The sequence below is a fragment of the Anomaloglossus baeobatrachus genome, chromosome 7 (genome assembly GCF_048569485.1).
Source record: "Anomaloglossus baeobatrachus isolate aAnoBae1 chromosome 7, aAnoBae1.hap1, whole genome shotgun sequence".
NCBI classification, from domain to species: domain Eukaryota; kingdom Metazoa; phylum Chordata; class Amphibia; order Anura; family Aromobatidae; genus Anomaloglossus; species Anomaloglossus baeobatrachus.
The window spans coordinates 29,317,401-29,343,233 of NC_134359.1; the positions used below are offsets into that span (position 1 = coordinate 29,317,401).

Here is a 25,833-nt window from a genome sequence, read left to right on the forward strand (position 1 = left end):
ATTTTAATTAAACAATTTTTTAAAACTGAGCGACGAGTACACGACTCACGATTTGTAAGCGATTCTGCGTCGCTCGGAGGTGTCACACGTGAACGATGCCGGATGTGCGTCACAAAAACCGTGACCCCGACGATGCATCGGACGATAGCTCGTCTCGTGTAAAGCACCCTTTAGGTTGAGTTCACATGACCAGTAATCATTTGTTAGAACAGATCCATTGGCAAAAACATTCTTCAAACACAACTTTTTTGTCAGTTTAGAAAAAGTTCATAAGAATTCCAGAGTATTGTGCGCACGTTGCTTATTTTTTCCTTGCAGATTTGGTGCAGAAAATAATCTGCAGCGTGTCAATTGATGGTGTATTTTTTCCAGTGTTTCGTAGTCTTTCCAGCCATTGATGTCATTAAAAAATGCATCTCACAAAAATAGACCAAAAAGGCACCAAAACGCATGCATTTTTTTTGGTTCATTTTCTACCGGAAGATACAGCTTCCATGCAGAAACTTTCCGCAGCGTGCCCACATAGCCTAAACCTGTGGCTGTAGAGATGAAGGTTCCATTTACTAACCGCAAAAGGAGATCTTCAAAATGGCAAAGAACCAGATTTCCATTATGCAATGATTAATCTTTAATTTAGGAATCAGAATGAGATGAATAATTTGCAATCGCGTTGGGCATGACAGGACCGATGAAAGTGTTATGATGTATGGCTCTGATGCCCAGCGCCATGCTGTTTTGTGGCCCACTATGTTTCCAGGACTCGGCACGCCTGTAGCACACAGGGCACAGAGTGCGCGGCTCCATGGAAGGGAGAAACAACTAACGCTGTGGAGTAACAAGAATCTTAGGTCTGCTCCGAAGCACTCGGAGATTGTTGACATCTGCTGAGGTTGAAGCGCTCAGTAAGCAGGAAATGGGGTGTCACTTTGAGTGGTAGTCTACCATTACCCTGGCATCCTAATGAAGTGACTGCAGTACGCAGTGCTACGGGATGGCATCTTAACGCACGGATAAGCAAAAGCACTTTCCTCCTTGTCACTGTCATCCATCTGCCTGCACCCTACTGCAGCCAATGGGATGGAACCATGCTACAATGTGCTATAAGCCATTTAGAGTTGCATATTGCATAATCAGTGCCATTAAATATGTTAAAAAATGACTATTATTGGTTATTTCCCTCTGTCTCCGACACCTGGAGTTTGATACATTAACGCTCAAGTTTTCCGAGAGCAGATTCACTTATTAATGTTATCTATGCAAAACATTGCGAGATTAAGCTAAGCATCTCAGTATAAAGAACAGTATTCACCGAGCACACACAGGCGGCGTAATGTGTTTAGTTCATTTATCAATTTACAATGCAAAATCGTTAATACGAGCCGCGGACAAGATCAACGTCAAGAACACAGATTTGTTGCTTCTGTATAATTCTTTGTATTTTCTTTCTATGTTCTGGCACTTGAATATTAGAATATTATATCTGAGCTGCATATATTGATCTAACTATATATATATATATATATATATATATATATATATATATATATATATATATATAATGTGTGTGTATAGATATGCATAGATCAATATATATATATATATGCTGTAGATATCTATATCATTTAGATATCTTATCATATATTTGTTTTTTTATACATATATATATATATATATATATTTTATACATATATGTATTTTTATATATATATATATATATATAATTTGCCTAATAACTCTGCACTGTGTGCAGAGTTATTAGGCAAATGAGTATTTGATCACATGATACTTTTTATACATGTCGTCCTACTCCAAGCTGTATAGGCTGAGAGCCAACTACCAATTAAGTATATCAGGTGATGTGCATCTCTGTAATGAGGAGGGGTGCGGTGTAATGACATCAACACCCTATATAAGGTGTGCTTAATTATTAGGCAACTTCCTTTCCTTTGGCAAAATGGGTCAGAAGAGAGATTTGACGGGCTCTGAAAAGTCCAAAATTGTGCGATGTCTTGCAGAGGGATGCAGCAGTCTTGAAATTGCCAAACGTTTGAAGCATGATCACCGAACAATCAAGCGTTTCATCGCAAATAGCCAACAGGGTCACAAGAAGCGTGTTGGGCAAAAAAGGCGCAACATAACTGCCCATGAATTGAGGAAAAATCAAGCGTGAAGCTGCCAAGATGCCATTTGCCACCAGTTTGGCCATATTTCAGAGCTGCAACGTTACTGGAGTATCAAAAAGCACAAGGTGTGCCATACTCAGGGACATGGCCAAGGTAAGGAAGGCTGAAAACCACCACCTGTGAACAAGAAACATAAGATAAAACCTCAAGACTGGGCCAAGAAATATCGTAAGACTGATTTTTCACAGGTTTTATGGACTGATGAAATGAGAGTGACTCTTGATGGTCCAGATGGATGGGCCAGAGGCTGGATCAGTAAAGGGCAGAGAGCTCCACTCCGACTCAGACGCCAGCAAGGTGGAGGTGGGGACTGGTATGGGCTGGTATCATCAAAGATGAACTTGTAGGGCCTTTTCAGGTTGAGGATTGAGTGAAGCTCAACTCCCAGACCTACTGCCAGTTTCTGGAAGACAACTTCATCAAGCAGTGGTACAGGAAGAAGTCTGTATCGTTCAAGAAAAACATGATTTTCATGCAGGACAATGCTCCATCACATGCATCCAACTACTCCACAGCGTGGCTGGCCAGTAAAGGTCTAAAAGATGAAAAAATAATGACATGGCCCCCTTGTTCACCTGATCTGAACCCCATAGAGAATCTGTGGTCCCTCATAAAATGTGAGATCTACAGGGAGGGTAAACAGTACACCTCTCGGAACAGTGTCTGGAGGCTGTGGTGGCTGCTGCACGCAATGTGGATCATAAACAGATCAAGCAATGACAGAATCTATGGATGGTCGGCTGCTGAGTGTCATCAGAAAGAAAGGGGGCTATATTGGTCACTAATTTTTTGGGGTTTGTTTTTGCATGTCAGAAATGTTTATTTCTTAATTTTGTGCAGTTATATTGGTTTACCTGGTGAAAATAAACAAGTGAGATGGGAATATGTTTGTTTTTTATTAAGTTGCCTAATAATTCTGCACAGTAATAGTTACCTGCACAAACAGATATCCTCCTAAGATAGCCAAATCTAAAAAAAAAACCCACTCCAACTTCCAAAAATATTAAGCTTTGATATTTATGAGTCTTTTGGGTTGATTGAGAACATAGTTGTTGATCAATAATAAAAAAAATCCACAAAAATACAACTTGCCTAATAATTCTGCACACGGTGTATATACCTTTTTGAGCGGCTCTGTGGCCGCACAGGTTACACCAATATGTCCGCTCCCGCGTTCCTGTGTTCCCTATGAAAGAGCCACTACCAGACTCCTCTGGCGGCAGCTTATCTCCTGGAGAGCAAAAGGATTGGCCATTGAAATTCAGGCTCTTTCTCTCCCCCTGAGAAAATCAATTGGGGGAGAACCAAGAGGCCCTCATAAACATTGCCTGATGCCATTGATATTGGTGGGATTTGGGCAACTTTAGTCTGATGTATATGGGGTCTTTAGATTAATGACAGTCCCAATAAACCTGTTATTGTTTCCATTTTTTTTCTCTCAAGATGAGAGCCACAAGAAAACCAGTTTTGTAACAAAAAAAAAATAAGATTTTGTGTCACTCTATCAGAAGTAGAGATGAGCAAACCTGTGGAATTTTGGTTCAGCCGATCTGTACCTCCATGTATTCGGACTTGGCCCGAACCTCAATGGAAGTCTCTGATTGGCAATTTGGGTCTCCACCCACCTAAAGACAGCCATAAGCAGAACATTTCCGGGGGACAGAGGCAGAGGGCAGGTTTTTCCATTTTTATTTTTTTTTTTGGAGCGAGGGGGGTGCCCACTACACCTGATAACGCTGGTGTTATTCCCAGTGTGTGCCATTCAAACCCTGCAGGTGGTCCGCACTGGGCTGAGCACCGAGCATACCGAAGCACAGCGATGCTTGCACGAGTGGTTTGCATAGATTTCCCAACCTGAACTCTGTTCAGCCCGAAAACTGAACACCAAACCTCATGTAATGTCCTTCTCACAGAGGAGTGAGGAACTAATCACTGAGAGATGCGGTAAACAGGCAATATGTTAGGTGACACTAGGGATACTAGAGACTGAGGGAAGTCAGGCAGGCCAGGGTCAGAACCGAGAGGACGAGAAGAGACTCAGGGAGCAGACAGAAGAGAAGTCGTGTAACAAGCCGGGGTTCAGGTAACCAGGAGAGTACGTAGAAACACAAGGGACAGGCAAAGAGTAGTCAGGAGAGAAGCCGAAGTCGGGAGCCAGACGGGAATGGAAAAGTCGGGGGAAGCAGGCAGAGGCAAGTAAGAGGTCAGGCTGTTGTCAAATACCAAGATCAATCGCTGTAACCAGAAGCCGGGTGCGTACCGCAACTTAACCAGAGAATACGACTGGTGCCGCTCTGGGCACAAACACTCCCAGATAAAGCAGAGCAATTGCCCAGAAGAGGCGCTTGTGAGTAAGCCCCTCCCACAGCTTGCAAACAACCCAATGCAGGGAACGGCCCTTCACAGGGCAAAGGATAACATGACGGCCACACACAGGAGGACACAACAGAAGGTCCCAACACAGGAACCGCACCACAAGTCAGGGCCGTGACACCTGAGGTTCTCTCGTCTCTAGTCAGGAGTTTATGCTACATGTGTCCATATTTGCCACTTAGTGGTTGTGATTTGAACTTCAGCCCATTGAAGCTTCTTCTAACCTGATGGCCCAAATGTATTGAACTTGTGTTGAGAGATTTTAGATAAAGGGTGAACACTTCTGTGCAGCTGAGTCATAAGATCAACCTAGAATGGCCGGTTACATCATGGAAAATTATACAGCCTGGCCAATACCAGCAACACAATATTTCCTTGTAGCACTTGGGAGTATAACTCTTAATTTGGGAAAATAAAGTCTCGTAAGGATCTAAAAAGAATATTAAAAGTTCTTCCATTGTGTTCTTGAGGACAATCGGCTTATCTCAACTCTTCTTCAACTGTTTTTCCATCTTATAGCACCAATTTCGACTCTGCGGAGATGGATGCTGTCTAGATCCTCCAGATCGTATTTTGTCCCCAATAAAAGGACCAATTTACACTCCACAATCCAAACCTATAATAATAATAAAACCGTAGACGGCACTTATCAAGCCGTGAAACGCCGGCACAGTACGTCCTGCCCTGATATCTTTGCGATAAAGCCATTTCTGATGCTTAACGGCCTAATGGAAGCATAAAAGACGCCATGATAGTTTACACATGAATAACTTAACTTTATCTGGAACCTCACAAGGTCAAAGAAGGTCCAAACAAACACCTACAAAAAAAAATACATTTTTTTTTTATATGTTCTGGTTCTTATCTGTTTTCAGATGGGCGACAGGAAAGCAGAACCTCGTAAACCGTTCTAGTGACGGAAGGCAAAGGTACATAGCGCGGGAGAAGGGGGAAAGAAATCATATTACGCTTTTTAGTGCATCAGTTCGCAATATTTTTTCCAGTCTTTAAAGAGCAAAGTGTGGCAAAAAATCCCGAGCTCAGCAGCTTTATGTGGCCGAATGGCGGAATGTGACTGCGTGATTTATAATGAGAAAAGGTATCTGCAACACACAATTTTCTACCTAGCTGCAAATAATAATTCATAGTGATGTCCCTCGCAGATAAAAGACCTTTTGTGTGTTAGGCCTATGAGGTAAAGTGATCATGATAAATGTCAGACCAGCGCAGGTAACGGCTTTACAAACCATTAAGATTAGCTGGGCCTTTCTTCAATGATAACGGTAGCCAAGCTGTGACTGGATGTGGTAATAATATTGCAGTCCTGATAAATGCCAGAGCTGGTGGAGGTGTTTATCATCGCCGGCTCAGGAGTGCTGACTAAAGCTGCCACAAGTTGACCGTTCCTGGGTTTTTTTCTCATTCTTTTCTTGTTTTACAATAGATTAGAAAAAAAACACTATACAATGAGAAACAAGTACAAGTCCAGGGTCGGAGAAAACCATTGGTACAACCGCGAAGGAACCCAAGAGGTCAGGAGGCCATTTCTACCTCCAACACTGGAAACAACCCCATTTCTGTTTGTACCCACCCATGGTTCTTTTCTGGCTAAGTGTTACTGGTATCATTCTTTTCTTGTTTTACAATAGATTAGAAAAAAAAAAACACTACACAATGAGAATAGAGTACAAGTCCAGGGTCGGAGAATACCATTGGTGCAACCGTGAAGGAACCCAAGAGGTCAGGAAGCCCCTTCTACCTCCAACACCGTAAACAACCTTATTTCTGTCTATGTCCACCCCTGGTTCTTTTTTGGCTAAACATTTCCCCGTCTGTAAGTCTCTTTGTGCCAGCTTGACAAATCTTCACTGGTACATCGAGAATAGTATGTCCCCAGCCCCGTTAGTGGTCTCTCACCCAGCCACTCAGCACTGTGGTGGGGAAGGAAGCTCACAATAGTAGATTGAGGTATTTTCCTTTATGAAGAAGACTCTGTCAAAGACATTCAACCCCTTATCGTAAATTTAAGGTGGAGGTGCATACTTAATGCAATGATAAGGGTCAGGAAGTCCACTCTATGGATTCCAGCCTTTTGCTTATGGAGAAAAGTCTGGCAAGGCCCTTTAAGGAATCAACCTTGACATATAGGCTAGTGTGCCGCCCCCAAGCCTGTAGCAGCTGAGCTGCTAGGATCCGGACCCGCTGTGTGGCTCGAGGGATCATCCGGACCCGGGGGTCACGCGGACACGTCAAATGAAAAGGGGGACGTAGTTGTACGGGCTTGACTGTATACAGTTTGTGACGCCACCCACGGTGTGTGGTGAAAGGTGGCACCACCGCTGCTGTTGTGGGACACCCCGGGGGAGATTTAATGGCATCTGGATGTTAACCCCTCCGTGGGTAGGGATGGTTGCCCCGGGTCCCAGTGGCTCTGTGCAGGGGATGGTGATGGCAGGGGCCTGCGCGCCCGGACGTACCAGGGATTGTTTGGTTACTCACAGTTGAATAAATCACACGAGTCTTTTGGTAAACCAAGGTGCTGGTGGCCGGCCGCCGCGGCCGGTTGTACTCTGGTCCCCCAACCGGGCTGGTGGTTGCCGTCTTTTCCCTCTGCACTGTTTTTGCTTGTGTTGGACTTCCCGGTATGGAACACGGGAGTCCACTCCCGGCTAGTTGTGTACCTGAGGAGCCGTGCCCGCTGACGCTGACCCTTGGGATCTATCGGGCCCTGTCGTTTGCCCTATCCCTCGCTGTGGGTGGTTGTCTGCTTTTGGGTCTTTGGTTGGGACAGGACCTAAAATCCTGCCCTCAATTGGTTAATTAGCTAAGTCGTTGGTTCCGGTCCTGGCTTCAGGGTACAAGTACCCCCTCTGTGCATGGTTTCCGGGTCAGTTCTCCGGTATCGGTACCGGCTGGCTCCAACCCTGTCCCAGAGGACCAGAGAAACCAGCAGGTGGACTGTCAGAATCTGCAATCTGAACGGAGCGCGACGCTGCTAAGACAGTTGGCGAAGTTTGTGCAAAACTCCATGTGACACCTGTGACGCCCTGGCCTATCAGGTCGTCACAGCGTATTGCACAATCTGCCCTTCAGCACAGTATCCAAGTCCTCCTTGGTTACCGATCCCTGTCCGTTGGTGTTGCTAAGATCAGAGCCAGTCAAAACCCTAGGAACACTTTACACCATACCCACCAGACACACCATTGGGGGGGCCTGAAGGGAATAGGGCCGCCCACTTAGGGGGTTTGAAGGGGAAGTGAAAAACTAAAAAGAAGAAGAAAAAAAGAAGTGAAAAGGAGTGGAAGGAGTAGGAGGTAGAGCGTGACTCTCTGTGAGGGAGAAGTCACTAGTGAGGAGCAGGGCTCCTGAAGTCTCCTAGGTGGCAGACGTTGGTCTGGGCCTGGTAAGAGCTGGAACTCCAGTCGCAGGGGATCGTGTTAAGGGGCATGGATTGCCGAGGAGGGCAGCTGGCGGCCTTGAGCCATCTCCGGGTAGGGGACAGGGCACAACGGGGTACGCGGACCCTAGGCCGGGAAGTAGCTTCAAGCGTCCTGGTAATTTATCCGATGGGGGGAAGTCTTCAAGATTCATCCCTCACCCACTCCAAAACCAGAGTACTAGCGCACTGATGGGATAGGACTTTTCCCAAAGACGCAGTCTATCAAATCCCAAGCGTGAACCCTGAGCGCAAGCTCACTCCGTTAGCCATACGGGTGAGCGGGACCCGATTAGTTCCAGACTATAGGGTCCAACAGTGAAAGGGGCCACGGAAAGGGTCACAGGCTAACAAGCAACACCAAGGGGCACGGATCCAAGCGTGCTCCCTCCTGGCTGTAGTACTGCTCAGAATTCTGGTCTACAAGCTGTTAGTGTCAGTATTCTTGGACTGAGTGAGTACGCAGAGACCCTTTCCCTTCCCAATGGCACCACTTCACTGTCATCACCGGACCTCGGGGAACACAACCCCCTACCCACGGAGGGGTTAAACACCTTGCTGCCATACCACCGCTGAGCCGGGGGCGGTACACATCTAAATTGTGGGCTAAACTCTGGGTCATGATTATCAATTAACGTTGCCACAATGTGGTTGCATATGGGATATTAATGTTCAAGTTTATAGAAAAGCACTTTTTTCACCTATATTTGTGAATATAAACTATTTGTTACTCCAATATGCAAAGTGGTGGTTTTGCACTGTGTCCTCTCTCACTGATTAGATGTTTGCTGTTTCCTTGCTCTAAGACACCATCAGATCTAAAGGCATCTGCACCTAAAAATTCTTTCAGAGATACCAGTGATAGCGACATAGAGCAACCCACATGAAGTTCATTCCCATTGAAACATAAGGCAATAGCACAGTTGGTTACTCTTCGCTTTGTCTATAGACTTATAGAGTCGCAACCTCGAATTGGTGGCGTTACAGAACCAGCTTTCTTCCACTTAGAGAAGAGCTAATTTGCATTCCTGACATCTGTAGATTCCTGACAGACAAATGTTAACACCTCATATGGATGGTGACCGTCAGCTGAGACCCTCAAGCCTCTGTACACCAACTTACACAAAACCAGTAAATCACTAGTCTTCTCTCAATGCCTTCTCACCAAGACCGCTAGTGCACTGTTGAGAACAGGAGCTCCGAAGCATCAGATGGAGGTAGTTTAATTTTGGAAAGGATTCGGGCAAGGCTATTTAAAGACTTTGTAATATCCGCCATTTATTTAGGTGGATGTGAACACTTACTATATGGAGCAGGCTCAGTCGCTGAGCCTGCTGTCTACAATGCAGGTGCTGGCTGAATTACACAGTCCATACCCAAGAGTAAGCACTTGTAGAGCCCGGTTCTAGTGCGGGGCTCCTGCACGCTCCCGCTCTCATGCCTCAGCGGGGAAGCCGTTCTCCTCACCTGCCCAGCGGGCCCATTCACCCTGTTCCTGCCCCAGGGAGTGGCGCAGCCTCCTCCTGCTTCCAGGCCACACGCAGTCCTTATGGTACTGCCCAAAAGGTGCGCGTGTACGGCCACGCCCCCTTTCTTAAAGGGCCAGCGTTCTATTACCCGGAAGTGACACTTGAAGTTAGCAATCATCCTGTAAGTATTTAAGGCATTCTCCCCTTAGGGAGATGCCTGAGCAACATTGCCTATCATTGCCAATATATAGGGCGGATATAAAAGGACATGATATGATCACTTCCAGGTGACTCCTACATATTTGGATAATGCAAATGTAAAAAAAAACTTCTATAGCATAAATAAGTTAAAAAAAATATTACGTTGTTTCACCCAAAAATGCAGGAAAAGTGTTATGTTGCTGTTCCCACTGCACAACAAGTTAAAAAATGCTTTTAGTGACCATAGCATTCTAATATGTCTAGGAACTGTCACAATTTTTATGCTGTGTAAATTGCCATCCACTTTTTTGGAGTGAGTAGTTCCACTTTATTAGCATTCTTCCAGTACTATATGTACCGCCCCGGGGCTCGGCCGGCTGCCAAGACGCTCGTATCCGAGCTCGTACGGTGGGTGGCTCGAGCTCTCCACGGACCCGGGGGTCACATCGCTCTGAAAGGGGGTTGGCGCTACACTTAGGGACTTCGGTTGTTTGTATGGGATTTAAGTTTGTGACGCCACCCACGGGTTTTGGTGAATGGATGGACACCACCGCTGCCGTTGACTAGGCTCCCGGGGACGGTGTTGCGCAGCTTGGGGTTGACCCCCTCCATGGGTAGGGGGATGACGGTCCCGGGGGCCTGATGGAGGGGCTGAGGCGAGGGGATGGATGCGTGCTGGGGTGTCGGTGCAGCGCGGTGCGGTGCGCGGGCCGAAGGCACTGTTGTACTCACTATGACAAACACGCTGGAGTCTCTGGTAAACCAAACAAGATGGTGACCGGTACCCGCAGCCGGCTGCAGTTTTCCCCTTAACAGGATGGTGGTTTCTGCCTTTCTCTTGCACTTATGTAGAAATCACGACTCCTATGCCTGAGCAACGGTAGTCCGCTCCCTGGCTTGCTATGTGTCGGAGAGCCCTCTTTGCCCACAGACGCTGGCCCCTCGGGTCTCTATGCCTGGGCAGTGGCTTTACCCCTATGGTTGGGCTGTTGTCTTCAGTCGGGTCTTATGTGGAAAAGGTCCTAAAGTCCAGTCCTCAAACAGTTGATTTGACTCAGCCCGGTTGTTTCTGGGCCTTGTACTAGGTCTGAGTACCCCTCCTGGTGCTCTGGTTTCCAATTGGTTCCCTGGTTTGGTATCGGCGGGCCACCGCCCGTCCCCGTCCTACGGTTCCACCAGCTGTAATCCCAGCTCCTGCAGGCGGCCACCACTATCTGCCTCCTTGCCAGAGGTGACTGGGCTCCAACCCAGACACCTGGTGTAGCCTATGGCAGACCTAGGCACAGGTCTGCCCTTGAACTTCACTCCACTCCACTTCACTGTCAAGACTAGACTACGCCTCTCTGCTCCCCACGGGGAACTACTCTGTTTTCCCGCCTCAGGGTCTGGAAACTCCTCGGTGGGTGGAGCCAACCACCTGGCTCCACCCCCTGGTGTGAATATCAAACCCGGAGGGAGGTGACAAGAGTTTTTCTAGTTTGGCTGCTGTCACCTTATTAAGGGGGGGGTGTTTGTGTAAGGGCCTACCTGTGACAACCTGGCTAGTCCAGGGCATCACATATATGTGCTAAAACTTCCTTTCCCTCACTTCTATGCATGCACTGCTCCTGACATTGTCCAATGGCTTGCCTGCTCTGAATTGAGAACCCCCCACTCAGTTATGCCTGTATGTGAGTTGAAAGATGGGAGAGGAGGAGCAAGAAAGCATAGACCCGCCCAACTTCCTGTTTAGAAACAAAAACCCGGCCTTACATCATGTTTAGAGACAAAGACCCCCCCCTCTTATTTCCTTTAGTAAGAAAAAGTCCAACCGCCACTTCCTGTTTAGTGACAACTACATTCCTGTTTAGAGACGAAAACTCACTCCCACTTTTTGTTTTGAGACAACCCCCTTTCTGTTTAAAGACAAAAACCCACTCCCACTTCCTGTTTAGAGACAACCCACTGCCTATTTAAAGACAAAAATCCACTTCCTGTTTAGAGAGAACCCCCTTCCTGCTTAGAGACAAAATCCACTTCCTGTTTAGAGACAACCCCCTTCCTGTTTAGAGACAAAAACCCACTCCAACTTCCTGTTTAGAGACAACCCCCTTCCTGTTTAGAGACAAAATCCACTTCCTGTTTAAAGACAAAAACCCACTCCCACTTTTTGTTTAGAGAGAACCCCCTTCCTGTTTAGAGACAAAAACCCACTCCAACTTCCTGTTTAGAGACAACCCCCTTCCTGTTTAGAGACAAAACCCACTTCCTGTTTAGAGACAAAACCCACTTCCTGTTTAGAGACAAAACCCACTTCCTGTTTAGAGACAAAACCCACTTCCTGTTTAGAGACAAAAACCTACTCCCACTTTTTGTTTCGAGACAACCCACTTCCTGGTTAGAAACAGAAACCCACTCCCACTTCCTGTTTAGAAACAGAAACCCACTCCCACTTCCTGTTTAGAGGCAACCCACTTCCTGTTTAGAGAAAAAACCCACCCCCAGTTATTATTTGGTAACAAAGACCTGGCCTCAGATCCTGGTGAGAGACAAAGATTAGCCCCTTTTCATTTTGCTATAGTTGTGCCGTATGTTGCTAGTTCTCAGGTCCCATACCCGCTACTGTGTCTAGTCCTGCGTCAGCTGTCTTACTACCAGTTACCTGTATCCGCTAATCTGTGTATCTTCCTAGAGCCTCCTTCTACCACCACCTCCGTGCTGCCACTTCAGAGTCACCATCTCTGTGCTGCCACGTCCAGGAACCACATCATGTTGCCACATCAATGATTCCTCATCCGTGGCGTTACATCTGTGCACATCTATACTGGCCTTCATAGACTCTCCTGTCCAGTAAGAGCCGATACCACTAGTCCTGATAGTCCCTGTATAGGGGTTAGCTCGTGATTAGCTCCTCAGGGGAGTCGGGTGTACGGCCGCTCCTTGGTGACCATAAACCGCTGTTATCAGAACTAGCTGACAATTGTTTTTAACCTCATTGACACCAACCCCCCTCCCTCATTCCTACCTTGTCATAATCAATGGGTGCAAAAGGAGTTGTTATGGCAGCCCGGATCCTATTGAAAGAGACCTGTAACTACAATGCACTGCAATACCGCAGTACTTTAGTGTATTATGTAGGCGATCAAGTAAGCACCGGTTCAATTTCCTTAAGTACTCTAATAAAAAATGGGGGAAAAAAAGCAAAAATTTTAAAATAAATATATAAAAGTTGAAATGACTAAAAAAAAAAAAGTTGCAAAAAATGAACGCATTTTGTATCGCCAATTGTTCAAACTAATACAAATATTTATTCCATATATACTGTATGTATCACTAATCACTAGTTTTGGTCCTGCCTCTTCCTCCAAAAATGGAATGAAAAGAGATCAAAAACGTATGGGTGTCACCCTGCAAAAAGCAAGGTCTGTACAATACTCTCAACTGAAAACTAAAAACTTAAAAAAAAAAAACAAAACTTATGGTTCTCAGAATATGGTAACTGAAGCCATTTTTTTTTTAAGTAAGAAAAAAATTTAATTTGGTGTCATCATATGTCGCGGGCGGAGGAGTGGACGCTGCGCTCTCACACTGCTCGGGTCCTGCTGCCGCTGCTGCTGCGGCCTCTGCTGCTCGGTGGCTCGAGCGATGGGCCGGATCCCGGGGACTCGAGCGGCGCTCCTCGCCCGTGAGTGAAAAGGGGATTGTTTTTGGGGATTTATTGTCCGTGACGCCACCCACGGTTGTGGTGATTGTGTGGACACCACCGCTGCTCTGTATGGGGATCCCGGGAGCAGTGACAGGGAGCAGCTTTGTTGTTATTTCTCCCCTCCGTGGGTAGGGGGTTGGTTGTCCCGGGGCCCGGTGATGGGGTAGGGATGGATGGCAGGCCGGGTGCGGGGCCTGGTGAGGTGCAGGGTCACGGGGGCAGCACTGTGCCGTACGGCACGGTGGTACTCACTCAGCCTGAGACGTTGACACAGTTCTCGGTAAAACACACGGCTGGAAAGACGGTTCCCAAGGACGGGTTGCTGTTGCTTTTCCCCGGTAGTTAACGGTGACTATCTCTTTCCCTGCACCTTGTGTAATGTTGGTAGCGATGGGTTCCCACCGGTAACCCGCTCCCCGACTTGGATATGGGCCGGAGGAGCCCCTCTTTGCCCGCAGGCGCTGGCCCTGAGAAACTGGTGCCTTGGCGGTGGCGGTGTTTCTCTCATACGGTTGGACTGTTGCCTTCAATCGAGACTTAGTTGTTTGGAGACCCGGAGGTCCCCTTTACTGACGGATTTGGCAAATTCATGGCGACTCCTAGCCTTGCCGGGATCCGAAAGGCCCCTGCCAATGGTGCTGGCTTCTCCTTGTGTACCGGTCCGGTACCGCCGGGCCACCACCCGTCCACGGTTCTTACGGCACCTCCGATAGGCCACTCCTGCAGACGGTCACTGCCGTCTGCTAACCTTGCTGTCTCGGTCCGGGGCACACACCCGGACCAACTTCAGGCTTTCAAACTGTCACTTTTTCTCTTTCACTACTTTCCCTCCTTCTACTTCAAACTCCAAACCTAATCTGCCTGGTTTTCCCGCCTCCAGGACTGTGAACTCCTCGGTGGGCGGGGCCAACCACCTGGCCCACCCCCTGGTGTGAACATCAGCCCCTGGAGGAAGGTAACAAGGATTTCTGGTCTAGCTTAGGTGTACCTAACCGGGGTGTAGGGTGTGGTGATGTCATTACCTGTGACCCCTGGCTTGCCCAGGGCGTCACACATACTGACCCTTAGAGCAGAGATACCGGGTCATTTTTACCTTAATGTGAACATCCTAAAAAACAAAACCCAAAAGACAATGGGAAAAAAAAAATTCCTTCATGTCACCTCACTAGTAATTTTTTTTTAACCGTTTTTCAGTCTATTAAAAGTTAAAATGATAGGTTTAATTAAAAAAAAGTAGTATAAATGACGACAAAAAGTGTAAATGACAAACACCAAAATCTAAGCAATAAAAAGGGAAAATGTAATAGTTGCACGTTTTTATAGAGGTTTTTTAGCATTCTGTAAATAGTCTGTTATATTATGAAAAGTTTTTTAAATCTTGTAATAAACTTTGCATTTTTTCTCCTTTCACTTGGATGGAATATGAACCTGCAGCCGATCTGAAGGCCTGTTATTGTAGGGGAATCACCTTTATATAGAAAGTCCACCAAAATCCTTTAGTAAAGTCCAAAGTCCCATTGAAGTAGTTGAGAGCGGTGATTTTTCTGTGGTTATTGTTTGCATCCCTTATTGTATTGTTCCTCTGGTTATTACTATCCCTTCTGTCGCTGGTCTCCAGTGCACGCCGTTATCCCGGTGACATTACAGCCTCACGCACAGTCCCTGGAATTTCCTTTGCATGACTTATTTTCATGTCTAATTAATACAGATTATGGAGAGAACATAAATAATGAACGCGGTGCGTCGTATGGATCTAATGATAGACACGCAGTCAGCAGATTCACCATTGCACGTGGCCCTGAAATGCTCAACACATCCCCAATAATCTGATAAAATGACTTTGGGTTGTGGATGTCATCCCTAGTGCCAGACCTGCAGCACGGACCAGCAGGAAACTCTGCTTAAAAGACATTCTCTCAATGTCTGTCTTATCGTTATGCATTAGAGTAGAGCAAATAATAAAATAAGTCTGTGTTGCATGGAGAGAGAGTGCACTATATAGCAATGTTTAATTGCTTGCCAGAGGCATACATAAAGAAGCCGAGGCCCCATAGCCATGATAGAAATTGACCTTGATTTGTGGTGCTGTGTTTTGCTGCTCCGTCGTCTTGTGTCATTCCACAAAAAACTTATTTTCTAACAAGGCAGATCCTCGGGGGAGGGACGTTCTGCACAAGATCTCTCCACCCAGGAGCAACGGGGAGGAGCTGAGCAATATTTCTGCACCTCATAGCAACTGTATGGTCTGATTCAATGCCGTGTACTGTATGAATATAATGGATATACAATGTGACACCAAATAAGGAGTACAGTTCTGGAGTATAATGCAGTAAATAACTTTGGAACCATTTACATTAAATAATGTAAGGTATGTACACAGTGACTCCACCAACAGAATAGTGAGTGCAGCTCTGGAGTATAATCCAGGATGTGACTCAGGATCAGTACAGGATCAGTAATTTAATGTATGTACACAGTGACTGCACCAGCAGAATAGTGAGTGTAGCTCTGGGGTATAATACAGGATGTAACTCCGGATCAGTACAGGATCAGTAATGTATTGTATGTACACAGTGACTGCACCAGCAGAATAATGAGTGCAGCTCTGGAGTATAATCCAGGATGTGACTCGGGATCAGTACAGGATCAGTAATGTAATGTATGTACAAAGTGACTGTGTGATGCCCTGGCAAAACCAGGTAGTCACAAATAGGCCCCTGCATAACACCTTCCCTCATTAGGAAACATTCAGCCAACCAGAAAACCCTAGTCACCCCCCCCCCCCCTTATGGAAAGATAGACACACCAGTGGGTTTGACCAGGCAGTTGGGACACACCTACCCAGGGGTCCAAACAGTTTGGGGCGGGAAGAACAGTAGTCGAAGTCTGAGTTCAGTTTGGAGAGGAGTGTGGGCTGGAGTTAGGGGTAGCTCCAGCAGAGAAGTTCAAGTGGAACGGTACCAGGGTAGGAGCCCTGGTGCCATTGGCTATGAGGCAGACGGTGGTCTCCGTCAGCAGGAGCCAGGAAGACGGCTCAGTGTAACCGAGGTGGACCGGGACAGGGTTGTAGCCCGCCGGTACCGACCCGGGGAACCGACCCGGAAACCGGAGCACAAAGGGGGGTACTCGGACCTTGAAGCCAGGACCAGAACCAACTAGAGCTGGTTAATTTACCAATTGAGGCCAGGACTAGAGGTCCTGCCCCACCCAAGGTCCCTCATAGAAGACAACAGCCCACCCATTAGGGATAAGAGGTCACCGCCAGGGCCCATAGATCCCACGGGCCAGCGTCTGCGGGCATGGCTCCTTAGGCCACATCCAGCCGGGAGCGGACTCCTGAGTATCACACCAGGAAAGTCCAATTTACATAAAGCCGTGCAGGAAAAGGATAGAGACCACCAGCCGGGTGGGGGACCCCGAACGCAACCGGCCACCATCACCTTGGTTTACTAGAGACTTGTGTGTTTTACTAACAGTGAGTACACCAGCACCCCCTGCGGTTGCCAACCCCTGCACCAAGCCACCGGATCCCGGGGCCACCATCCCTACCCACGGAGGGGTTAACAGCTTGCTGCACAACATCTCCCCCGGGTGCCCCGTAACAGCAGCGGTGGTGTCCCACCTCACCACACACAGTGGGTGGCGTCACGAACTTAATACGGCCCAACCTGTACATATACGTCCCCCCATTTATTCGGCGTGTCCGGAGACCCTCAAGCCACCACCCCTGAAGGCCCGGATCCGAGCAGCGCCGGCTGCTGGCACAGGGGCGGCACAACTGCACCAGCAGAATAGTGAGTGCAGCTCTGGAGTATAATACAGGATATAACGCAGGATCAGTAATGTAATGCATGTACACAGTGACATTAATTTCCATATAGATTAATTCTATATTGATAGTGTACATGCTATCGCCCATACTTCCACAGAAGCTGTTTATTACTTGTCTTTTATAAGTCGGTGTTGAGACAGGAGCTAAAAAGATAAATCACATCCACACCTCTGAAGCATATGTTTGCAGACTGTATTCCTATGGATAGGTACGTCCCTGGGTGTCAAACCTCCCGCCTGAAGGGTGATTTTACGGCACATTAAAAATGTGATCAGATTTATGGAATCATTGTTGCACGCCGGTTCTGGCAGGCGAGCCGCACAGTGGGTTCTTGGAGAATGATTTATACTGTTCTGGCGCCAACATGGAAGGTGTCTTGTTTAATGGTTACCGGACGCCCTCGCCGCTGTGTGACTGGTGCGGGGATCTGATTGTCATTAGCGGAGAATATTTGGCAAAATCTTGGCAATAGCAGCTTTTTGGTGCGGTAAATATAGACACAAGGACATGTGAAGAGCAAACTCAAGCAAGTGATGTTGTTTCTGTTTGGGGAGTACGGCTTAATTGCTGCTCTTAATGTCCTATTAAGTGACTGAGTAAATTCCAGCTGTGAGCCTGTGATAAATCATTTTATGTTCAGCAAGAGGGACTTTCGCTGAAAAAATGAAGAGAATCCATACTTTATTTTTTCTTAGCAGACCAAAGGATTTCTTGAAAGTAATAAAAGTTATGGAGGATTTGTGCTCACACCAATATATAGGGCGGATATAAAAGAACATGACATGATCACTTCCAGGTGACATATATATCTTGGGATTATGCAAATGTAATGCATTCACTCTAACAAAAAAAAAACACATATAGCATAAATATGTTAAAAAATATTACATCGTTTCACCCATAAATGCAGGAAAAGCGTTATGTTGCTGTTCCCACTGTACAACAAGTTAAAAAATGCTTTTAGTGAGCATAATACTCTAATATGTCTAGGAACTGTCACAATTTTAATGCTGTGTAAATTGCCATCTGCTTTTTTGGAGTGAGTACTTCCTCTTTATTAGCATTCTTCCAGTACTATATGTGCTATAACTTCCTTTCCCTCACTTCCATGCATGCACTGCTCCTGACATTGTCCAATGGCTTGCCTGCTCTGAATTGAGAACCCCCCCCCCACTCAGTTATGCATGTATGTGAGTTGGCAGATGGGAGAGGAGGAGCAAGAAAGCATATACCCGCCCAACTTCCTGTTTAGAGACAAAAACCCAACCTCACTTCCTGTTTAGAAACAAAAACCAAGTCTTACATCCTGTTTAGAGACAAAGACCCCCCTCTTATTTCCTTTTGTAAGAAAAAGTCCAACCTCCACTTCCTGTTTAGAGACAACTACATTCCTGTTTAGAGACAAAAACCCACTCCAACTTCCTGTTTAGAGTTAGCCCACTTCCTGTTTAGAGACAAAAACTCCCACTTTTGTTTCAAGACAACACCATTTCTTCTTAGAGACAAAAACGCACTCCAACTTCCTGTTTAGACCCAACCCACTTCCTGTTTAGAGACAAAAACCCACTCCCACTTCCTGTTTAGAGACAACCCCTTTTTGTTTAAAGACAAAAAAACACTCCCACTTCTTGTTTCGAGACAGCCCACTTCCTGTTTAGAAACAGAAACCCACTCCCACTTCCTGTTTAGAGACAACCCACTTCCTGTTTAGAGACAAAAATCCACCCTCAGTTATTATTTGGTAACAAAGACCTGGCCTCAAATCCTGGTGAGAGACAAAGATTATCAAAGCCCCTTCCCATTTTCCATTGTGAGACAGAGAATCTCCCTTAGGCCCGTTTCACACGTTAGTGAAAAACACTGACGTTCTTCACTGATGTGTAAAACACGCACATGTCCCTCCGTGTTCCGTGATTCATGGCACACGTGGGTTGTCCATATGCAATCCGTGATCCGTGATTGCAAATGGACATTATTCACCTGCCTTCGCTTCTGCTGTCCATGGTGCTGAACTCCTCTGGTCTCCAGTGTCCGCCCACTGCTCTCTGCAGCTACTTCCGGGTCGGCTGTTCCTGCTTTCATGAATATTCATGAGCCGGGCAGGAGCTGCAGAGAGCGAAGGCTGCACAGCGAATCACTGGAAAGGTGAGTTGAAAATATTTATTATTTTATATGTCAGTGTTTTTCTGGTACGTGTTTTACGGATCACACCATAGTGTGGTCCGTGGGTCATCTGTGATGCCAGGAAAAAATGGACTTGTCTCCGTGCAGAATCACGGACACGCGTGCACACTGCACGGAGACACGTTCAGTGAAAAATCACTGATGTGTGAGCAGACCCATTGATTATAATGGCTCTGCGTATGTCAGTGATTTTGGTACGTATAAAAAAAAGCACATACGTACCAGAATCACTGACGTGTGAAGGTGGCCTTACTGTAATCCCTTCTGATGTCTCTGCTGCCAGAGATGGATTACACTTGACACCAGATCAGAAGCCAATATAACATTGGTTAACTAGTACAGCTGCACATGGGCCATAGCGTTAAGTGAAGCAGAGGACAACAAGTTAGAGAAGAGACACGTGGCCGCCACTTTGGGAATGATTTTTTTGTTTACAATGTCATTTTTGGCAAATAAATCCCTTTGAATTGGTCATCAGTGACCGGTTAACTTCATAATTGATAATCCTGAGAGGTTGAAGTGTTATTGCTCTGCTGGATCTCCCAGTGATTATCTGGAAATTTTGGGAACTTAGCATCACGTGTTCAATTCCCTAACAGCACAATAAATGGGGAAATTAAGTATTACATATTTGAAAACAAAAGGCTGTCTATCTGAGTAATGCAGGCACTGCAAAAATAGACTCATTTGTAGGCACCGACCAGTCAGAGTAATAAATGGGGTCTGGAATAAAGCAATCCAAACCAAGTGGTCTTGTCCTTCAGCTTCCATCTGCCTCTACCAGCTTCAATCGGGAAAGGTAAAGAATGAAAAGTCTGTGATGTGCACATCTCTGGGTTATAGCAATGCGTAGCCTGCTTTGGATTAAGGAGTGTCACGGGCGGGGGATAGATCACAACTAGGGGGCCGCTTGAGGCACTCGGATTCGGGTGGTGGCTGTGGCTCGAGTGGCAGCCGGATCCGGGGCTCTCGCAGCCTGTCCGTCGCCCAAAATTGAAAAGGGGATATTTACAGGGGAGTTGTCTGTGACACCACCCGTAGGTTGCGGTGAGGGATGATGGTGGCACCGCCGCAGCCTAGTGATGGGGCGCCCAGGGCTGATAGAGCGGGGCAGCAAGATGGGATTTCCTCCACGGGTAGGGGAGGTGTAGACCCAGGGCCCAGTTGATGGTGAGGGATTGCAGGGAGCAGGAAACTCACAGTTTGGTTGTCGTGGTGCTGGATTAGCTGCTGATGATTTGGATGGTCAATAACCACACACACAGTCTGTATTGTAAACCAAATTGCCAATGGCTGGTCACCTTTGGTGGGTGTCTTCGGGTCCCACACCTAGATATACAGCCAGGTGCCCTTTCTTCCACACTCTCTGCCTGTCTCTTTCTTGTCTGGTCTAGTCCACTTGAACGGTCTCCAGACCGGATCCCTTCTCTCGGCACCGGTGGGCTACAACCCTGCCCCTGTCGGCCTCAGGTTACCCGTGACTGTATCTCCGTCACCTGTGGCCCTCACTGCCACCTAGTCCGGTAGTCCGGGGCTCCAACCCCGACTACCACCTTCTCCAGGAAGCTCAACTCCCTCCTGTCAGCTCTTCACTGACTACAGCACAAACTGAAACTTAACTCCTCTCTGCACTTCCTAAGCTCTTCTCGATCCCTCCCATTTTCCTGGGGAGGGGGTGAGTAGGGCCTGATTGGTTGGTGTATATCTGTGTGGGGATTGTGTTGGTGCCAAGGAGGATTAACTCTTTTTTTGACTACCTGGTTTTGCCAGGGTGTCACATTCCCCCTTGGTTGAATACAGCCCGTCCGCGGGCTGTCCGGCCACTGACTTTTTTTTTTTATTTTAACTGCTTCTGAAAAGCAAAGAAGAAGGTTACATGAAAAAAAAAAGCATTTCATCCCCCTAAAGGGGAGGTACATCACTTTAAATGTTTAAACTTTTAACTGTTTTGCCACCCTCCACCTGGGGGTCCAGATGGCCTGACGTTCAACAAGGGTGCAGTCCTTAAACAGTAATTCTTTAAACTTTCAACTTGCGGGTAGCCATCCATGTTCTGCTACCGCTTCCGCTCCCAGTACGGGGCACGGGTTCCGTGCTCCGCTTCCTGCTCAGTTGCCAGGCCCACTCGGATGCCCTCGGCGCCGGCTACGACCAGCCTCTCATACTGCCGTGGGCCCCATCACTCAGTGGCCTGCTCCTCCTCCCTGCAAGTGCACTCCGGCTGCTCCACAGCTGGGACGGGGTGCCTGGGAGTAGCTGGCGCTGCATCGGGGGCAGACTTCCGGTCGGGTGCTGCCTCCACTGCGGCCGGGCGGACTGACAGAGCAGATGTCATCGCCGTTGTGGCCGGGTGGACTGCCAGAGCTGACGTTATCATCGTTGCGGCCATGCTCGGGGCCGGGTGAGACGTCATTGGGGTTGCGGCCTGGCTCGGGGCCGGACGGGATGTCATCGGGGTTGTGGCCTGCTGTGACATCTTGCCGCTCTTGTGTCCAGGAACGGAATTTTGCAGAGTCCTGGCGTACCTGCACTTTACAGTTCTGGTTACATGCCGCTCCGCCCTCTCCTCCCCCTTGGTTTTTCGACAGCCGTCTCGCGGTACCCACTGTCCTTTGCGCTTCCTGTCTTGGGAGTCACCGGTTTCCGCCCACGTTTTTAGGGGGCGGGGCTTCGGCTTCGCGCCTTTTTCGGGGAAGAAGATGATGGCGTTGTTGTTTTGGCGCCAAAGATGGCGGGCAAGATGGTGGCAGTCCAAAATTTTGTAACGGTTCACGATTCAAAAGAAGACGCACGTCATCCAGGTCACAGATGGGGTAAGAATCCTGTTCATGACGCCAATTTTCGAGGTGTGCCATCCCCAACAGCAGCAGCCGGTGGCTGCTCGGATCTGGATCTGCGGTGTGGCTCGAGGGGTCTCCGGACACGGGAGTCTCGCGGACACTTCGAATAAAAAAAAAAGGGGAATTGGTTGTATGTGGGATTTTCTATACAGTCCGTGACGCCACCCACGGTGTGTGGTAATATGGAGTACCACCGCTGCTATTGGGGAGCACCCGGGGACGTTTGAATGGCAGCTAGTTGTTTCTAACCCTCCATGGGTAGGGGTGGATGCCCTGGGGCCCAGTGTCTCTGTGCTGAGGATGGTGGCTGCAGAGGCCAGCGCGCCCAGTCGGACAGGGGGATGTTAGTGTACTCACTATTAAAAAATCACACAAGTCCAGCGGTAACCAAGGTGCCAGTGGCCGGAGCTCCGCGGCCGGGTGTATTCTGGTCCCTCACCCGGGGTGATGGTCTGTCACTTTCCTCTGCACTGCTTATAGTTCTCTTTGGACTTCTCAGTATGGAACTCGGGAGTCTGCTCCCAGAACTTCGGGTGGGAGCCTTGCCCACAGACGCTGACCCTTGGGATCTAAAGGGGCCCTGGCGGATGCCCTATCCCCCGCGGTGGGCTGCTGGTCTTCTATTGGGACTTTAAGTGAGACAGGACCTATAATCCTGTCGTCAACTGGTTAATTAACAAAGTCGGTTGTTCCAGGCTTTGCTTCAGGGTCCAGGTACCCCCTCTGTGCACGGTTTCCGGGTCGGTTCTCCGGTGTCAATACCGGTGGGCTCCTACCCTGTCCTGGTCCACCTCGGATCTCCAGCAGCCATCTTCCCGTCTCCTGACAGACACGGACCACCGTCTGCCACCTAGCCAGCACACTGGGGCTCCAACCCTGACGCCTTTCCTCTCTGACTCCACTTGCACTTCACTTTCTCCTGTCTCTCTCTCCTACTCCTCACTCCACTCAACTTCAAAACTGAACTTCAACTTAACTGACTCTTTTCCCGTCCCGGATTCTCTAGACTCCTAGGTGGGAGTTTTCCTTCTGCCTAGTCCTGCCCCCTGGTGTGCCTGTCCTACCCTGGGGTGGTGACTAGGATTTTGTCGGCTTGGTGTAACCCTGTGAGGGAAGGTGTTGTGCGGGGGCCTATTTTGTGTGTGGCCACCTGGCGATGCCAGGGCATCACAGTAGCACGCATCTGTAAATGGAGGCAATGCAGGGGCTGCCATACCATTGATGCAACTTGTGCAGCCGCACAGGAGACAATTTCCATCTCAAAAGCTGGAGTAATTTTGCATTTCAATGACTTTTTAGGCTGTAAAGGGCCCATATATTCTTTTTGCACAGGGGCCTTTTTCTGTCTGTATCCACCAGTGATGCAATTCATTATCTGACAGCAGTGAAAACCAGTTGTGGCACCTTCCACTGCTGCTGTATAATCCTCTGTAGACGCTTCTACAAACTAATGCTGTATCCTCTGCTAAAAGTTATGTGTAGCGCCCCTGAGACCATCAGGGATATACAAGGTTCTGCATCCCCACCTGGATGCGGGGCCTACCCCCTTAGGTACCCAGAACCCCAGTGCCTGTACCACCAAAATCCCAGGTAATTCCAGTTTTCCCCAACAATCCCCCATATAATGGTGCTTAGCTAGGGTGGGACCATGGATGGCCGCCTAGAGGTGGAGCCAATCCAGTCCACTAGTTGACCAGGTGGGAGTGACAGACTGTGGAGAGTAGTCGGGAACACAGAAAGTGAGAAGGAAGTCTGCAGTGAAAGGGAGCAGACACAGGGAGTTGAGTAGTGACTGTGAAAGGGTGAAGATGAAGCAAAGTGACGTCCTGACTCGGATTAACTGTGACCTGGTACCCAAGAGAGGTGGTTACCGGTAGAGTACTGTGGAGTACTCCCTCAACTATGCACCAATGGGGAACAGGGCCCTAGGACAGGAAAGAGCTTCAAGCCGACCTGATAACACCTGCACAGTGAAGGGACCATCAAGGACCTTGCTGACCCTAAAGAATCCGAAGACTCAGTAGCAAAAAGAGAGCCGGGGACAGGACCAGAAACTCCATCCCCACAGGATTCACGCTACCGTCAGGCGGACAGAGGTGGACAAACCACAAACTGGGGACCCTCAGTGTTCTATACCACGGGGACCCATTTACCAGAGACAGGTGCAGGGGAAGAAGGTACCAGAGAACCAGACTGACACTGGGACGAAGGGGACCTGGAGGCGAAACCAGCCAGCCTTGGATAACCAGCTAACACCTTAAGAACAGTGAGTAAACTAGTTGCACTGATGAATACCTGTAAGGACTCCTTCTTCCGACGTCCACTCCACCCACTGCGGAGGGTCTACCATTCTAACCGCCAATACCATCAGCCCCAGTAGAGACACTGTAACGGCGGCTCCCTATACTTAGCCAGAACACCGCAAGTGGTGTCATGGATAACTTATTCACAAATCCCCTGTAAATATCCCCCATTACAAAAAGGGCCTAGGGCACGGAACCGGGTAACGGCCACCATCGTGACATTCCCAATAGAGACACTGCCCGGAACCGAGTACCCCATGTCCCTGGGTGCTACATATGCACTTGACATGGGATTTAATTCACACTTGCAAATTCATGCAATTAAACTGTATAGCGGAATACAATAAAGGTTTGTAACCCCGAGAGATGCTTCAGTTTAGAGTAGGTTTCCAGTAACGAGATATGCCTTGACGTGGCTACTGGGCAGATATAGAAATGGCCATTTTTGTATGTTAAATATTAAATATCTCATGTTTTCCTAGATTTCCTTAAGCAGTAATGCATATCTATATTCTTGCATTCTTTGTTTGCATGAGTTAGCATTCCAGACTACAACTGTCTTTTTTGTTATTACATGGAATACAGTAAAGAGGAAGCGAAAGACAATTTACCAAATCTCATCCATATGGTTTCATCTGTGGTATGGATTTTTAAATCCAAAGTGTTATGTGCATTCTGTTACAGATTATTTGTAAATTTTGCTTTTTGACTTTTCTAGTTTTGCAGACTTTGCTGCTGATAATCTATGAATTCGAACAACAATCCACTAGTACATTTTTTTTAAATAATTTAATTTATTTTCTATTTTTCTTACTTTTGACCTGCAAAGGATAAAACCTGATGGATTCTGTGCAAGATTTTCTTTCCTTTTTAAATTTTCTGCAAAATTCATTCTGCAGAAAAAAGGTCATTTTACAAAAGAAGCAGAGCTGTGGCTTTCCCAAAAATCAATAGTGCTTGTCTTTATTTTTGGAGAAAAAGTTTTAAAAATGTTTTTTTTTCTGTCTTTTATTTTTGGGAAAAAAGTTTTTATAATTTTTTTTAATTCTGTATTTTATTTTTGGAGAAAGTTTTATAAATGTTTTTTTTATTCTGTCTTATTTTTGGAGAAAGTTTTATAAATGTTTTTTTTATTCTGTCTTTTATTTTTGGAGGAAAAATTTAGAAATGTTTTTTCCTATTCTGTCTTTATTTTTGTAGGAAAAATTTAGAAATGTTTTTTTTTATTCGGTCTTTTATTTTTGGAGAAAAAGTTTTGTAAAATTTTTTTTATTCATTTATTTATTATTTTTGGAGAAAGTTTTTTTTTTAAAAAAAAAAATTCTTT

General features: G+C 47.1%; 1 protein-coding gene across 1 annotated transcript in view; it reads left to right on the forward strand.

Moving 5' to 3' along the window:
• ARHGAP15 (Rho GTPase activating protein 15) overlaps positions 1–25,833 on the forward strand; it is an 892,712-nt gene that overhangs the window by 804,178 nt on the left and 62,701 nt on the right. The window lies entirely within an intron of this gene.